Below are 16,601 nucleotides of genomic sequence, written 5' to 3'. Positions count from 1 at the left end.
TCCTCTCTGCTCCTCTCCTCGGGGCTTTTCGGAGCGAGGAGGGAGGCTTAGAGGAAGTTAGAAACCCAGCGAGCCCAGGGGAAAGGGGGAAAACCCTCGCGCTCAGGCTGAGCTTCCGAGGCGGAGGGGAGAGCCCCGCGGGGGGGTGGGGCAGAGCCTGGGGGCCCTCCCCTTCCTTAGGTGCGGGAAGGGCGCAGTGAGGGGTGGCAGTCGGGGGAGGACAGAGAGCTAGAGAGAGAGCGAGCTCCAGGTTTGCTTTCGCTCCATCCCCTTGCCCGCTCCTGCTGGCCAGGGCCGAACTGGCTCGGCCCCTCGGAATGGCACGGCTGTCCTGGGAGCCCAACCCATTAGCGGTCATCAAATGAGACCAAAGACACCCCAGACTGTCCTCCACCTTCCGCGCGGGGGAGCTCCCTGAGCCTTTGCCCCCTCCCTCCTCCAAGGTTGAAAGCCCGGAGCCGACGCCCCACAGGCCCGGGGTCCGGGCCCACTCTGGGGGGAGGGGGGGGGCGGTGCGTGCAGAAAGTTCTAGTCGGGGTTTACTTGTGGCTTCGCGCCATCCCTCCCACCCCCGCTGTCCTCCTGCGATTCCGGGCCAGCCTGCGGCGGCGTCCCCAACTGCTCCGCGGTCCTGGGCAGGGCAGGAAGCTGGCACGGCCGCCGGCTGGGCAGGCGCCACTTGGCCGGGCCGGCTGCTCTCTGGAACTCGCGCGGCACCTTCGCGCCGAGTCGGGTTCCCGGGTCTCCCGCCGGGTCACCCTAAGCGGCTTTCCCCCACTCTGTCCGTCGTCCTCTCCCCGGGAGTCTCCCTGTCTCCGCCCGCCCTCTCAGCTTTTCCCCTCCTTGGTCTGTCTCGGGAGCCCCGTAGCGCAGTCAACCGCCCTTCCCGAGATTCAAAAAGAAGTTTTGTGTTTCCCCGGGGGCAGCAGCCTAATGCTTCCCTTGTTTTCCGGAACAAAGCAGACATTCAGTGGGGAGGGGGCAGGCGCGGACTGCTTCCCCTCCCCGCAGCACCCCGCACCCCTGCAGGTTTAGAACGCTCGGTCCTGGGCCCCGGTGGCCTGGGGGCGGGGTGGGGGCCCTCGTTCTCCAGGCGCGACTACAAAGCCTCGCCCCCCGCGGCCCCCCCAGCCTCTGCCGGGAGCCAGAGAGCAGGCGACATGGTGTTTGGGTGAGGTTCCCAGCCCTGGCGGGGAGGGCGCGCACGCAGCTGTTTACAGTGTGCCTGTGCTGCTGGAAGCTCACCCGCCGCCGCCTGACAGCGTGGGGCACCCGCGCGCTGCCAGCTCAGAGGCGGCGCGGAGCGGCGAGCCCTCCGGCGCCCGGCCCGAGGCCTCCGCAGCCCTTGGGCCAGGGCGCGCGGGGAGCCTCGAGGTCTCCAATCGCGCTCGCCTCCCCTAGCCCACAGGCTGTCTCCACCCCTCCCAACAATGATCTGAATCGGGTAGTACATCAAAGGGACTGGGGGGGAGCGGGGAAGATCTCACAAGGGGCGCTCCGAGCAGTCATTGCGTCAGGGTTCTTCCTCTACCAGGGTTAAGTTGTCCGGCCGGAGTGAGCACAGCACTCCACTCTTGCGACTCGGAGATGCTTCTCCCTGCGGGGAGCGCCCCGCAGCCCCACCTGCCCCTGCCCACCCGGGCCGTTGGACTCCCCTTCCACCCCGCCCCCGGGGGCCGGCCGCACTGCTGTGCCCACGCGCGCCGGGCTTTCTCGTCCGCGCAGCGCTGCCTCAGATCCCGCTCCAGCTCTTCCCCTCTCCCGGGCCTGTGGCCGGCCCCCGGCGCCTCCAGCGCGGCCTGAAACTTGATCCCGTGTCGGAAGGACAGTGTGTAAACACCAGGCGCGCTCCGAGAGCCCGCGGGAGGGGCCGGGCGAGGCCCGCCCGGGCAGCTCCGAGGCCCCGCGCCCCCGCCCGCCTGCTCGCCCCGGGCACGATCGGCGGGGCCGCCGCCTAGCTCTCTGCCTTCCCAGTTGGCTCAGCTAATTGGAGCCGCCGCCGCCGCCACCGCGGCGGCCTCTTGTTGAATTTTCTAGATCGCAACCGTTCAGTCGTGGCTGCCTGCGGCTCCCCTCCCCCTCCCACAGCTGTTATCTCAGCCGGCAACTTGTTGGTGGTGGGGACCGTCCCTCCGCTGACCCTGGCCTCAGGCTCCGTGTTCACCCCAGCAGTTCGGGGCTGTTTTTCTGCGGGGCGCGGGAGGGGAGGTAGAGCTTTATCGGAACTGTGAGGCTTCGCGCCAGAATCCGAGGCTCGTTGTTTTGGTGAGCTCGAATACTACCCAGGAGATCCTCTCGGCAGAAAGCCATCGGCTCCGCTGTCTAGCACCAGGAGGTAGTGACAGTCCCGGAGGGGCTTCAGGAACAACGCCACTAACAAGCTCACTTCGTTCCAGGAAAACGTTACAGAAGGGTGGAATGGTGGGAGGCCTGAAGATGCCCCCTCCCTCCTGCACTGCCCCCAATCTCTCTCTGCATTTGGGACTTCATGTGTATGCAGGTCCTTCATGCAGCGGAGCTCTCCTACGCCTTGGGCCTTATAGTCCACCCAAATGGGGCAAGGCCACTTTCCCTCTTGGTTTGAAGTGCCAGGGGGGACGTGTCTGCCTCAGTGGATTCTGGAGGTTCACGTCCCCCCAGCTGAGTCAGCTCCAAGCTTGTGCCAAGAGGCCCTCCTGGACTTTGGGTCCCCTCAGCTGAGCCTGGCGTCTCCCTTGGCCAGCCATCTCATAGGCTAGCCACATGTCCCCACTAGGTGCAAAGTGTTGGGTCTGCAAACTGCCGGGTCTGCATCGGTCTATAGGAGGCCCAGAACCTGGCCCGATGGCCAAGGTGGGAAAAAGTGAGGCTGTTTGATAGTGCTGAAGGACTCAAGAAGATGTTGCTGATGATGCTGGAGCAGTTGCTCTATATCCAACGTCCATCTTGGAATGTCTTTTTCTCTGAGTAGAACTCTTGCTAGTGAATTTCACAGGGCCCAATGATGTTGTAAAAGTGGCTGCACCCCCAGCCCGGAAATGCGTAAATACACACACGCAAATTCCCAGGGGGCTGCGTCTGGGAACCACCACGGAGGGGGTCTGTAGCAGCCAGAGAGCTTCAGCGGTTCCTGCGAGGTTCTGAGAAGAGCGCCTGTTCCCTCCCTTTGATGCTTCTCCGACAACTGTTAGGGAACAAAGAGGCAAGGCCACCAGCTCATTAACTGTCATTTTCCAACACCTCTTTCCTTCCCTTGTGACTTTTACACGAATCGCCACTTTGGGGTTTCCTGAAGTGTCCTCTCAATCTATTTATAACCAGAGCAAAATTTCCAACTCAATCCCTATTGATTTAAGCTATGATAAAAAGGGAATCTATAAAATTAATGTTATAACTTGGTGTCGAGGATGGCACTTCAACAGGTCAAGTTCATCTAGTTCTTTGGCATCTAACAGCCTCCAGACCCTTCCAATCAGATAACCTAAGTGTGTCTCCCACTGTTAGTTTCTCTTCTCTTTCTGTAGTGGAAAAAAATGAATCCTCTCAAAGATGTTTATTCTCCTTCAACCCTACCCTATCAGTCTGGGAGAACCTTGTTTCTCTGTAGGGTAAAGTGTATTTCTATGTTTTGATAAAGAAGAGAGTAATTTGTGTTCCTCTTCAGGCCTGAAAAGATAATTATGCATCCCGGGAGCTTGCTCTTCTCCTGGCTGTTTAACAGACAATCTGGATTCTCGTTCTGGAGCGGGAGGGCTTCGATGTCCCAGCCTCTTTCTCCTGGTCGGCTCCTTCCCTCTGTCACCACCTAGCCATCACCAGGCCCTTGGGCGGGTCACATGGGCCAAGGGTTTCTGTCTTGAAGGCTGGTGGTGCCTCGGAAGACCCCGCGACTCCCAGCCTGGCATCAGGCATTCACATTTCTTTTCCTGGGCAAAGAATATTCTGAGCTATTGGAATTCCTGTTCCGTCTCCCTGAAAGCGTGTGCCAGGAGCTCCCCATGGGGCCTCTGGTGATGGATGTCATGAGGCCTGGGGAAGGAGCCATTATGGTGGGAAGAGCTGAGTGCTTGCCTGCAGGACTCAGACCTGAACCTAACCAAAGTGCAAACAGCAACCAAAAACAGCCGCTCCATCCACCTGGTAGCTTGCTTGGAAACAAATCCTACCCCACCTCACCCCCCAACTAGTAAAGCCTGGGGGCATATCATTCCTGTGGCCTCCCTTTAGCTCAGCTTGGGAATGGTGCAGGAAGCTGAGAGGCATCCACTGCTCCTCGCTTCCCCTGGCGCTGGGCTCAGCTTGGCTGAACTTGCCGTTCCTGTCTTTTTAGAGGAGCTGGTTGTGTTCCCGAAGCAGGATCGCACTGTGCCGCCTCCCCAGGGGTCCTCAGCTATTGATTTTTAATATCCGTATTCAATATTGTGTATTAAATATTGAATCCATGCACGAGAGGATGTGATGCAAATCACCAGCCGTGCCTGAGACTTTAATAGTTGTTTTATTGCCCGGAAACCACAGTTGGACGCAAGGCATCCTGCAGCCGAGGCTGGGGGCGGGGATGACAGGCAGAGGAGAGCTGAGCAGACAAGCAGAGCGGGGCCTCCCAAAGATACCAGACCTCTGGAGTAGCCACTGCTGAAGGCACAGCCCGGCCCTGACAGCTCACCCCTGGGCAGGGGGTTGGGGGCCAGCTCACAGGCTGCTATGGAAAGAGCTGGGGCTGTTGTGTGAGACCTGGGTTGAGGAAGAGGTGTGGGGCTGTGTCCTTCCTTCCTGGACTTCCCTACTGGATGTTCATTCCTGTCCGGCCATCCGCCTTCCCCTCCACACAGATATTCACCTAGACTACACATACTGAGCTACTGAACAGGAAAGTGAACTTGGAGGCAGGAAACCCCAGGCCTCGGGCCTCCTTCACCACTCTTAGCTCTGCCACCTTGGTCCAGACCTCTCCTAACCTCCCAGGGCCCCATCTCTCTCCTCTGCCAAAGGGGGTGATGCTATCTGCTCTACCCCGCTCACAGCCCCGTGGTGAGGCTGGTGCAAATGAGATAATATTCAGGGAAAAGGCTTTTGTAAACTGTCAGGCCCCACGTAGGCAGGCTGAGGGATTAGTGTTGGCTTTCCCTTTATACTCGCCCTCTCCTGCAGGCTGTGTCTCCTGGCTGGCTTCTTTCTCTCTCAGGCATGAACCCCCTCCTCCATCAGGGGCCCTCTCCTCCTCTGCCTTGGCCAACTCCGCTGGGCTTCCAGGCTCTGGGCAGAGCCGTGACTCCACACTCAGGCTAGGCAGTCAGGTTTCCAGGACGCCCAGCAGGGAGGCAGGAAGGACGAGAAACTGTGTCTGTGTGTTTGTGTGTGTGTGTGCGCGCGCGCGCGCATGTGTATGCGTGTGTGTGTGTGTGTGTGTGTGTGTGGTGGGGGTGGGTGCAGCGAGTGTGGCAAAGCCAACAGCCACAGGAAAGCACTTGGCTGTATTGGAGGGAGGAGAGGCGCGCTCCTTGGTGGCTGTCCCGGGCTGAGGAACCGGTGGGGGAGATGGAAGGAGAGCAGAGAGTGGGGGACGCTGCTGGCCTGGAGCGGCAGGGGCGTGTGTGTGTGTGTGTGGGGGGGGGGGGGGCTGCTGGGCCCAGCCTGCAGGCGGTGGGAGGGAGCGGCTGAGACCCTGAAGCTGGGAGCCTCTTGCCACGTTATACTGTTCCTGGTTTCGGGAAGTCCAGTCTGGACTCCAGATTGTTGGGAAGCTAGGGCGTGGGCTTTGCCGTCAGGGTCTTGCGATCAGGAAGCCCAAGTGTTAATTCGGTGGAGGGTGGCGGCCCTCCAACGCCTCCCAGTCAGATAAACAGTTGCCCGAGGTCCCCCAGGGCGGAGAGACGGGTTCTCCGAGGGCGGTGCTCTAGCCCTGGGAAAGTACCGTGCCGAGGTCCTCTAACCCACTACCTTTGTCCGGGGCTCAGGCAAGGGCGGAGACCAGAGGGGTCCCTAACAGTGCAGACCACCCCTTCCCCCCCCCCCCCCCCCCAGCCATCTGCTAGGAAGGCCCAAACTGACTCGCCAGGCCGGCCGAGGCTCGGCAGAGACCAGCTCTGGCAGTAGGCCCGGCCGGCAGTCCGCGTCGGCGTCCCTGGGCGCGCGCACGGGGGCATGCCAGGCAGGGTCTGGCTGCGCACGCCTCCGCGGCGGGGCTCGGGCGTCTGCTGCTGCCTGCGTTTCCGGGTCTGCGGCTGAGCCTCCCCGGCTCTCTCCTCCCGCTTTGTCTCGCTGCCAGCTTCTCGCCTGCCCTCGCCAGTCTCCTGGGTCGACCGGTCGCGCTCTGCCTCTCCGAGTGCATCTCGGCTTTTACGCCGCCTCGCTCTTTGCGCACGTGTGGCCGCCTTCCCTCAACCCGGGCTCGGCTCGGCCTCTTCTCGCGCGCTACTTGGCACTGTTTGGGGGATCGCTGCTAGTGCCCACCCCTTGCGGCCCTCGCCCTAGGCGGACGCATCTGGGGCTCAGCGACCTCCGGGACTGAAACATCCCTAGGTTCTGGCTTAGCTCCACCGAAGCCAAGCCAAGAGGGCTTGGAGTATCCCTCACTGCGTTCCTCGTTCCTCATTGCTCCCAGCCCTAGGCAGCAACTGGAGGGGGCTTTTAGGAGACCTACTTTGCAGAGTTAGAGGGGAACACTTTTGTGGCCGACCTCGTGCCGTCTATGGTGTTCTTCGAACTCGACTAAGCCGCCGAGAATGAGTACACGGTTGTGCCACGGACTCAAAAGTTGGCTGGATGTGTGGGTCCGGGTGGGGGTGCCCGGAGTGCGTGTGCATGTGCCGATCGCAGGGACTCTTGGTGGATTAGCCGCTATAAAGGGGGACGAGGGGGCGCCGGTCTCGGGCGCTTGGGCTGAGGGCCAGCCAGGGCCCTGCGAACAATCTAGGCCGTCGGGCAGGTGAAGACACCCTTCGGAGCCGGCCCCCTCCCCCTAGGCCCGCACGCTGCCGGTCTCTGAGGCGGAAACACAGTCCAACTCCTTGAAAGTAAACTTGCCGCGAGGGGAGCTAAGGAGGGAGGGGGCTGGCGGGGGTGTCTGCGTCGGGAAGGCTTGTGTCAAGTTTCAGCCCCTAATGACACTCGGTGGCAAGGTGCCAAGGCCCTGGGAACGGCGGCGGGGGGTCGGGGTGAGAGTGACCGCGCCGCGGGGCTGGGCTCGCGGACCCCGAGGCGCCCCGCGCGCTCTCGGGCTGAGGAGGCCGGGGTGGGGGCGCAGCGGGCGGCGGGCGGGGAGGGGGCGCTCCGAGAGCCGCCTGAGCGGAGAGGAGCGCAGGCATCTTCCGCAATCCATTCATGCACTGAAGCGCGTGCAGAGCTGCTGATCGCTGCCATTGTTACTCGCGGGCGGTGTGGGAGCCGAGCCTCCACTCTGGCGAGAGATAAATGGCCTCTGACAGCCCCTCCTCGCCAAGAGAGCTCCTCGGATTTCACCGCGCGGCGGCTCTCAGGTCTGTGCCTCGCTCGCTTCCCGGTGAGAACCTTTAAATCAGCCTCCCGGCCCTCCCTCCTCCCGGACGCTGCCCCCCGCCTGCTCAGGCCCCGGCAGGGCCCCGGGCGCGCTGAGCGTAGTCTCCGGCCCCCTCCCCACCCGGGGGGATAAGGTGGGGAGCTCCGAGAGGACACGGGGGCCGCGGGGGGAGGCGGCTGCGCCCCGCTCCCGGGCTCCGCACCTCCCCCGGAGCGGAGCCCCGCGCCCCGCCTCCGCGCCCACAAGATGGATCAGGCTACCGTGCGGAGAGCGGGCTGTAAATATTTAAAAAGTCTCTCGCGCGCCGGCGGTAATGGCTTTCGCAGTCGGAATGTGTGCTAGAAGAGAGGAAGGGCGATGTGTGTACTGTGTTGTGAGGTGGGGGAATTGTTCTTGTGCCTCCCTCCTGGTCCGGGGTGGGCTGCATGTTCCGGCTTCCCGGTTTCCCGCCCTCTGCCTCTCTCCCGCCGCGTCCCACGATAGCGTTGAGACCGCCAGTCGATGGGGAACTTGAGCATGGCAGGGCGACGGAGGCCCGGACGAGGTGACCTGGAGCCACTCTCCCCTTCAGGGTCTCCCAAGGTCCTGGGCTGGGACTGGTCTGAGACCCCCGGTCCAGGTCTGGTTCTCGCTGATGCACAGGGGAGGGCGGGAAACGCACAGGTTGGAACCCCCTGAGTTTGGGTGGTCTCTAAAGCCTCGGCCTAGGTTTCTGCAGCTCTGCAGCGGGGGCTTGGGCCCTGTTTGTGCCTTTGCCCCCCCCCCCCATGCCTCTCTTAAGCCTTGATCCACTCTAAAGGAGAGCCCTTCCCCCGCCCCCCCTTCTGAATCTGAAAGTAGCTTTGTGGCTGCTGGGACCGAAACCTGGGAGGAGGCAACGCGGAGAGACTGAGGAGGGGGCGGGGCGCCTAGCGCCCAGGCTTCGTGGAGGTCACACGTGGATGTGGAGGGGGTTCATTTGCTTCTCTGGCGAGTGTGGGCCTGGGATCCTTAAGGCCGAGCCCAGCCGGATGGAAGAGGTGGGGGAGGGGGGAATCCAGCCTTCTCGACTGGGAGAGGCTTAATGGGCCCACCACAGGGTGTGTGCCGGGTGAGGCTGTCGCCTTTGCCAGCGGCCCCTCCCTGGCGGGGCGGGGGCGCCGAGTTGCCCAGAGCTGGGGCGGGCCGGGCGCCGCGGGTTCGCGCGGAAGGTTGGAGGGGTGTGGGCCCGGGCTGGGGCTGCTCCTCTGCACCCCTCCGCTCCGCCCGCCCGGGCCAAAGTGTGGGTGCTGTCGGCGTGTCTGGGCGCGCCGGGGCTGCTCGCCGCGTTCGAGCGCGTGGAGCTCACGACTCCTGGCAGCTCCGCGCGCTCCGCTTCCAGGGGCTTGTGTTGCGCCCTACTCGCTTGTTTGTCTCGTGTGAGCCTCGTAAACCGCCCTGATTTATTACCCAGACTAAATGCTTAATTTGTGAATATGAAACAGATTAAAAGGGGCGGGGGGGAGGGGGCTTGAGGTCGGCATATTTTAGCAATCAAACCAAAGCAGCCCGGCAGATGTTTCAAATTTGTCGACATTTTCAGGCTCATGTGGAAAGCCAGCCAGAATGGTCAAGAGGTCCTTTCTCCTTCCTTCAACCTGAGAACTTGGCAATGATCAAAAGGAGGTGATTAGTAGCTACAGAGAAAAGACACCAGCAGGCAAGGAGTTAACAGACGCTGAGCCCTTCACCCCCAGGTTCGGGATGGGGGAGCGGTGGAGAGAGCTGGTCACAAAGGCGAGGGGTCCTGGTGAAAAAGCCCACGTCCTAGAAGCCAACTTTGAAGAACAAAGTAGAGGATCCATTAAAAGTTAATTCAGTAAATAAACTTCATTGGCGATAAAACAAACAAGAAAGATGGAAGCACCAACTTAAAATAGCCAAAAGATAATAAAAATAAATAGTTTTGATGTGGCCTCAACATGTGCTGTGCCTTTTGGCAGGCAGGTCCCTACCCTGGTCCACCCCGCAGAGGCCTCCATGGAGCACCCTCTCTCCTTTTGAAAAGCCCTCATGTGTACACGCAATGTTTTTTGGCATTTGTCATTTTTAGGCAACTTCACACATCAAAGGCGAGCACAATGTTCTTTTCAGCTCCCTGGTTCCAGCCGCCCAGTGAAGCAGATACAATTTCTATAAATTGGCCTTCTCCTCTGGGTTTTGATTGATCATCACCATATGAGATTATTGAAAGTCTAATGTCTTATTTCACTTTCTCCGAGGGGTGAGGAGGGGAACAGTTTATTGGAAGTCAGGCCACGTGAAGGCTCCGATGTTGTGCAATAGTCGTTTCCATGAGCCTGGGCAGATCAGCCTCCGGAAACTCCCATGCATCTCCTGCCGGTTCCTTGTACCACCTTCCCCATACCCCCTCGAGGTCTCGGCTCCAGTCTCCAGTCGTTGTTAACAGGTACAGAACAGACTGGAGCCTTCTGGAGCCTTTGTAGTTGCAAGTAGAAAATGGCTGTTGACTAAAAATAAGGCAACAAAAGATTCATTTTTTAACGTATTTATTATAACTCAAGAATCCCCTCTTGAGGATTGTTTCTCACTCCAAACTTTCGTGTTCCCCTTTTGCCTCGATACCATCTTTCATTTTATTAAAGTTGATTATGGTTCCTCTGTCTTGTCCTCAGCCAGACAAAGGCTTAGGGAAAGTCAGGGAACGTGTTAATTATATGTTTCTTGTAAACTGACTTTTCATTTCCCCCTAACACATTTAGTTGGCTTGGTGTTTAGTTTAACACTCAATTGCTGCAAATATGCTGCTTAAAAATGCTGTCTTTATTAAAACAAATAAATGAATGCAAAGACCTTTCTAATTTCAACTCGCGTGGGCTAGAAACAGAAGAGAAAACCGAAAGCGAGAGCAAGAAGGAGGGAAAGGCAGCAGGGAGGGGAGAGAAGAGAGACGGGGGAAACACACACAAACACACACACGCACACACACAGACACACACACACAGACACAGCATTCCTTCTGCCATCCCTCCCCCAGCCATGTTAAACTGGTCCATACAGTTGTCTCTGGCTGCGCCCTGCAGCTCGCCAGCCCGCCTGGATTTTCCATCACCTGGCGCCTAAGGCGATCATTAGCTGAGAATGGACACCCTCCTCTACCTGCTGCCAGCCCGTCACTTACCAGCGGAGGGAGGCTGGCTGCAGGCTCCTGCGTTGGGGCTGGGCCCCATTTGCTCAACCCGAGAGGGGTCCTTGGTTCTTGCCCCTGGGTGCATTGGTGCCTAATTAAACTCTATCCAGGGCAATGTGCATGCACTAAATATACGGAGGCTGAGAGGAAGCTGGGAGGAAAAGGCCGTCCTTACCTGGGCAGAGAAAGTGAATCTTCTGAGGGCGAGGAGGCAGGGATCCCTCTGACGGCACTTTCTGAGCAGAGTCTTGGAGTGCACATTAACTCTCCTGCTGAAATCAAGGAGAAATGGAAATTAGGAAGAAAAAAACCCCGTAGCCCGCTCGCACGGAACTAAACAGGGCCTGTGTCACCACCAGGCAGGAGGGAGGTCCACCGGAGCTCCAAACAGACAATGCCAGCTACAGAAAAATGACTTGGGTGCCCTTGTGGCGTTGGAGTTATTGCTCATGTGCCACGGCCCCATCACACACACAGGCTGGAGCTGTATAAATGGCTGTGAGGACAGAAAGGAACGGCCACGTCAGGAGCCCAAGGACCAGGTGTGTGTCGTGAAGCTAAACAGACCGTGCAAAAGCAGAGGGAGAACCCTCAGCCAAGGCCAGGGGCCCCACTAAGAGCTGGGCCCGGGCAGGATGGAAGTGGCCAGACCTGGGGATAAAGTGACAGTCGCCAGGGCTTTAATGGAGCCCCCATTTAACCCTGCTGAGGATATCAGTTCAGAGGGTGAAAACACTTGCTCAAGGTGACACGTTAGTGGCAAAAGTACCGGAACCCAGAGCTCCCTGCTTTGGGAAACGAAATCAGAGGAGGAAAGCGACTTCTGTTAGAGCAAGATCCAGGGTGCTGTTGGTCACTGAAGAGGCCTGGGAATTTAGTCATTTAGCATTTATTTGCTGTGTGCAAAGCACTGTGCTGGGCACACGAGGCGGCAGTGCTGTGAGCCCTCAAAGGACTGAGCAGGGGAGCCTCGGTCCTTTATCCATGTCTGGTAACAAAGGCCATGAAGGACAGTGGCCGAGGAGGCTGGAGAAGGGGAAAAGGAAGCCCCCGCTCGCGGGCACCACTTTTAAATGCGGCCCACAGTGAGGTTTACAGGAGGGCAGCCTGGACAGGAGACTTCTCTCCAAGAGAGGTCGTCTGGGCCAGGGCCCTTCACTTCCCTCGCCTTAGAGAGCCTGACTGTTTCCCAAGGCAGGCCAGGAAAATCAGTCGAATGCAAATTGAGGCGGCAACTGTTCCAGCTCCAGCACTCCTTGCAGTTCTCTCTCCTGCCCTGGACGAATCGAAGAGTATAGCTTATCCCCAAAAGCTCCTGGACAAGTGTAGGCTCTCTGGGGGAGCCGAAGAGTATAGCTTATCCCCAAAAGCTCCTGGACAAGTGTAGGCTCTCTGGGGGAGCCGGTAAGGGAACACCGCCTCCCTTAACAAAACAAACCCGAGACTCTCCAAGGTTTAGCACTGGAAACGGAGTCTCCCAGCAGAGAAACGGGGCTGGCTGAAGTGCCCCCTACTCTGTGCCCCCCGGATTCCACCTGCCCCTCGGGGCGCTCGCAGTGTGATCACAGGTGCCCTGCCTGCAGCCATCTGGCTGTGGCCCAGCCTCTGCTCTTGGTTTCCCTAAGCAGAGGCGAAACACGCTGGAACCTTCAAAGCACATTCCTAAACACTAAGGGAGAGCTGTGGGGAAGTGAAAACAAAGAGGCCAAGGAGCGCCGGAGCAGTTCAGCTTACAGAGTCTGTGGGCCAACAGGGCTGGCCCAAGTTCAGTCAGACTTCCTGGCTCCGGGCCAGCCCGAGCTGGCAGCGTGCCCTCTCCAGCCCACCACTCGGGCCCATGTCACCCCCCGGATCTGGGCACACCCTTGCACCCAGCCCGAGCCCCAGGAAGCCCTGCTGCCCCTTAACAGCCTTCTCAGCCTGCCCTCTCTCCACAGAGACTGCTCCTCCCAGAGCCACCAATGGCCCCCGCAGTCCCTTGACCCAGAGCTTCCCGAGAGAGAGTGGGTTGCCCGTGGGCCAGCCCTTTGGGGTGGCCTGTGGGTCGAGGAGTGGCCTAAGTCCCCTGATTGGTGGCTTCGGGCCCTGAGCAGCCATGTTGGGCAGTTGTGAACACTTGGTCACTGTTTACCCTAGTGTACCATAAAAATGTCACATTCTATGTGTGTCAAGGCTGGGAAGCACTGCTAACTCGTGCTAAGTGTCGTATCCAGGTCCCAAGAGATAGCCACACATATAACGGGGAGGGCATCGGGCCACATGGTCCTTCTCGGAAGGTGAGCACGGCTCAGTCACTCATTCCTCAAGCATTCGACCAAGTCCCCCTTGTCTCTTGGGCACCATGCTTGTAGCTGTTGGGGGCGGCTGAGGGAGACTCCAGGCTCCCAGGCCCTGGGCCCCTCCTTAAAGAACTTCATCTCCCCGAGAGAGAGAAGCCCCACTTGGCTGAAAACCTCCCTGTGCTCCCGCTAACCGAAGCCAGGAGAAAGAGGCGCCCTTGGTTTTCTTCCTCAGGCACACATTTTTGAAGCCAAAGGGTGGATAGCGTGCTTCTGCCCCCTTTCCACTTACAGGCGGATAAGCAAACATTCTCCCAACTGAGCAGCCGACCTGCTGAATAGGGAGCTGGGAACTGGGAGTTCTGTGCTTTCCTTCCCGAGGTTGCACCCAGCTGATGTCACGTTCACGGCAGATGTTACAGGTAACACCTGCACCTGGTACAGAATGCGAAGGATATAGAGGGTGTGCAGAGGAAAAGCGAGCTCTCCCACTCCCAGTCCTCAGCCACCCCGTTTGCCTCTCTGCAGGCGATCACTGCTCCCGGGTTCTAGCTGCCCCTTCCCAAGCTAGTCTATTAAGGCTAATTCTTGAAAAAAAATGCATTTTATTTTGAAAAATCCCGAACCTGCAGAAGAATGGAAAGAACAGTACAATGAACACCCATATCCTAAGGCAGATTTTCAAAAGCGCTATATTTATTCAACACGCCTACCTTTGGAAAGAATTCAAAACCCCTTCAAAGATCTGAATTAATTTCACTTTATCTTAAAATATTACTTAGGAAGACTTTGCCCTCGTAGATACGTTGCTTGTTCGTCCTCCCTCCCCGCAGCCCCTAGCACCTTATCAGGGGGCCTTATTCACAGTCAGCATTTAATAAAGCATGTGGGATTCACCAGCAAAGACTACACCATAGTTGGTAGGGCGAAGCCAGACTGCCCAGGTTCGAAACCTGCCTCTGCCACTTGACTAGCTGTGTGGCCTTAGGCAGTTACTCTTGGGGCCTCGCTTTGCCCCTCCAGAAAATGGAGAGTAGTAATCCAACAGATTTCATAATGTTGGAAGAATTCAGCTCGTGGATGGAGATAAAGTGCTTAAAATAGCACCTGGCATGTAGAAGGGGCTTCATAGGGATTGAGGAGACTTGAGACTTAAACACATTTGGTATCCCCTTTGCTTTGGTGATTGCACGGAAATCATTTGGCCCTGGGTTCACGGCCTCCGAGTTTTCACCGGTAACCGCGAGAGAGGCCCAAGGAAACCAGGAATGTGGCTTCGTAATCCTTGGCTGCCTGAGGGAATTGCCTGCGCCCGAGCGCGGAGCAGAGCCGAGGCAGAGTGGCATGTCAGTGCTGGAGCTTCCCCTGGACAGTTTCCACACTCACAGGGAGTTTCTTGCTGTGCTTATTAAAAAGACATTTGGAGGGAAAATCTCCCCCCCCTGCCCCCCCATTTTCTAGCCTGGCTAGTTGCTGCCCTGCTGATAGAACCATCTTTGAAGAAACAACCAGCATTTGCTTTAGGGACAGAGCCAGGAAGAACATGTCCTCCCTCAGGGAGCTCCAGGCTCACAAAGGCTCCTTTCAGGCTGGAGTCAAGGGTCAGACGGGCAAGTGGGTGTGATCCCTGGAGCCCCCCTGTCTGACAAGCGGAGAGGGTCTCATGGACTCCCAGGCGAAGTTGCCCGGATGCTGTTCACATAGGAATGGCCGAGTGGTGGCTATCTTAAGAGCCAGAGGCAAGAGAGGACACGACACGGGAAAGATAAAGAAATTTGTTTCAAGGTATACTTTGCTCCGTGCTGTAAAATACTGCGCCTAATGTTAGGCTTTGATGGCTGTAATATCCGACCTTGACATAGTGGTGTTTCTGCCATATAATTTAATTAACATGTGATGCTGGCATGACGCCAGCAAGTCAAACGTTCTGACAGCTCTTGGAAGCCACACCAGTCCCTTTGAAGTTCCCCCCAGTGAACTGACACATGGAGAAACCTCCTAAGGTTGAGGACAGCCCCTGATACGGGGTACAGAAATTTAGCTGTGTTGCGATTACATTGGATGGCACTGGCCAAGCCACCTGCTGACTTGTCACAGTTCTGGAGGCCTGCTGTGGTTTCTGAGGGCCCTAACCACTGTGAGTGGCTCCTTGAGGAAGACTAACACATCTCTCATCAGGGACAACATGCAGAGGTCTCCTGTCTGCAGATTTTTCTCCAAAACATGTTTTCTTCTTCCTCAACTTTGCCTGTTGCCAAGTCACTGAGCTGCACACTGGAACATAAATTAGATGAGGTTGTTTTTTTTTTTTTGAGGAAGATTAGCCCTGAGCTAACATCTGCCACCAACCCTCCTCTTTTTTGCTGAGGAAGATTGGCCTTGAGCTAACATCCATGCCCATCTTCCTCTTCTTTATATGTAGAACGCCTACCACAGCATGGCTTGACAAGCAGTGTGTAGGTCCACACCTGGGATCCAAACAGAGAACCCCGGGCCACTGAAGTGGAATGTGTGAACTTAATCACTGCGCCACTGGGCTGGCCCCAAGAGGCATATTAACTAAGGACAAATAGGACTATATCCATCCACTTGGCACATAATTATTTAAGGCCCACTACCCACCTACCAAGGCTTTAGGTGTTTCTAGCGGGGAACAAAACAGTATTTTGGCCATCATAAAACTTCTTTTGGGACTGGCCCCGTGGCCGAGTGGTTAAGTTCATATGCTCCACTTTGTCAGCCCAGAGTTTCACCAGTTCGGATTCTGGGCGCAGACATGGTACTGCTCACCAAGCCATGCTGAGGCGGCATCCCTGTAGTTCAACTAGAAGAACCTACAATTAGAATATACGATTATGTACTGGGGAGCTTTGGGGAGAAGAAGAAGGAAAAAACTTTGTTTTACTGGAGAGAGAAATAAATGCATGAGCAAAAAATATATGTAATATTTCAAGTTGCCATAAAGGCTATGAAGAATTAAGAAGGATACAATGGAATACTACGCAGCCTTAAAAAAAGAAGGAAATCCTTGGAGGGTATTATGCTAAGTGAAATAAGCCAGACTGAGACAGACAAACACCAGATGATTTCACTCATATGTGGAATATAAACAAACACGTGGACAAAGAAAACAGTTCAGCGGTTACCAGGGGAAGGGGGGGTGAGGGGTGGGCACAGGGGGTGAAGGGTAGCACCTACGTGGTGACAGACAAGAAATAATGTACAACTGAAATCTCACAATGATGTAAACTATTATGAACTCCATAAAAAAAACTATAAAAAGAAAAAGAAGGAAGTCTTGCCATTTGTGACAGCATGGATGGACCTCAAGGGTATTGTGCTAAGTGAAATAAGTCAGACGGAGAAAGACAAATACCATATGATTTCACTTATATGTGGAATCTAAAAAACAGAACAAATGAACAAACGAAACTCAGAGATATGGAGAACAGATTGGTGGTAATCAGAGGGCAAGGGGGATAGGAGTGGGTGAAAAGGGTGAAGGGGGCCAATTGTATGGTGAGGGATGGAAACTAGACTTATTGTGGTGATCGCTTTGTAGTGTATACAAATATTGAATCATTATGTTGTACACCTGAAACTAATATAATGTTATATACCAATTATACCTCCATTAAAAAACAAAAGAAGAATAAGGGGATAGAGAGAGATACGA

At 56.8% G+C, this 16,601-nt stretch overlaps 1 protein-coding gene across 4 annotated transcripts in view; it reads left to right on the top strand.

The window, feature by feature from the left end:
- Positions 1-16,601, top strand: part of BCOR (BCL6 corepressor) — a 115,562-nt gene that overhangs the window by 21,497 nt on the left and 77,464 nt on the right. The window contains exon 1 of one of the 4 annotated variants that reach the window (XM_070606204.1): positions 7,318-7,457. The exons of 2 other annotated variants lie outside the window; for them this stretch is intronic. The gene's annotated coding sequence lies outside the window, so the exon portion shown is untranslated. One more of the 4 variants, XM_070606206.1, reaches the window with a different exon arrangement.

The sequence above is a fragment of the Equus przewalskii genome, chromosome X (genome assembly GCF_037783145.1).
Source record: "Equus przewalskii isolate Varuska chromosome X, EquPr2, whole genome shotgun sequence".
Classification (NCBI taxonomy): domain Eukaryota; kingdom Metazoa; phylum Chordata; class Mammalia; order Perissodactyla; family Equidae; genus Equus; species Equus przewalskii.
The sequence above is the reverse complement of the archived record's forward strand: the minus strand, read 5'-3'. Positions and strand labels throughout refer to the sequence as shown.